The sequence below is a fragment of the Chrysochloris asiatica genome, unplaced genomic scaffold (genome assembly GCF_000296735.1).
Source record: "Chrysochloris asiatica unplaced genomic scaffold, ChrAsi1.0 scaffold00400, whole genome shotgun sequence".
NCBI classification, from domain to species: domain Eukaryota; kingdom Metazoa; phylum Chordata; class Mammalia; order Afrosoricida; family Chrysochloridae; genus Chrysochloris; species Chrysochloris asiatica.
This window is the reverse complement of record NW_006408918.1, coordinates 421,292-422,381: the sequence shown is the minus strand read 5'-3', so window position 1 is coordinate 422,381 and position 1,090 is coordinate 421,292.

The window sequence follows — 1,090 nt, the reverse complement described above, 5'->3', positions numbered from 1 at the left end:
TATACGTAAATGTTGCACAACCCTGCCATATAGTTAGCTCTCTGTATATAGACACTTTGGACTGATCTACCTTGTAGCTAGAACTCTGTATATGGAATGTTGAACTATTCTGCCATTTAGCTAGCTCTCAGTATATGGACATGTTGGAGTCCTCTGTGATGTACCTAGCACCCTGTATATGGACATGTTGTACTGCTCTGCCATGAAGTTAGCTCTCAGTATATGGGCATATAGGACACAGCTGCCATGTAGCTAGAAATCTGTATATGGAAATGTTGCATTACCCTGCCATGTAGCTAGCTCTCTGGACATGGACATTGTGGACTCGTCTGACATGTAGATAGCTTTCTGTTCATGGATATGTTGGATTGATCTGCCAAGTAGGTAGCTCTCTGTATATGAACATATTCGACTTGTCTGCCATGTAGCTAGCTCTCAGTATATAGACACATTGGACACATCTGCCATGTAGTTAGAACTCTGTATATGGAAGTGTTGTACTACTCTGGCATGTAGCTAGCTCCCTGTATATAGACAAGTTGGATTGATCTGCCTTGTATCTAGAACTCTGTATATGGAAATGTTGCACTATTCTGCCATGTAGCTACCTCTCTGTATATAAACAAGTTGGACTGATCTGCCTTATAGCTAGAACAATGTATATGGAAATGTTGAAGTATTCTGCCATTTAGCTAGCTCTCAGTATATGGACATGTTGGAGTCCTCTGTGATGAAGCTAGCACCCTGTATATGGACATGTTGTACTGCTCTGCCATGAAGTTAGCTCTCAGTATATGGACGTATAGGACACATCTGCCATGTAGCTAGAACTCTGTATATGGAAATGTTGCACTATTCTTCCATGTAGCTGCCTCTCTGTATATAGACATGTTGGAATCATGTGCCTTGAACCTAGAACTTTTTATGTGGAAATGTTGCACTACCCTACCTTGTGGCTAGCTTTCTGTATATGGACATTTTGGATTCCTTTGACATGTAGCTAGTTCTCTGTACATGCATATGTTGGACTGATTTGATAAGAATGTAGCTCTCTGTATATAAACATATTGGACTTGTCTGCCATGTAGCT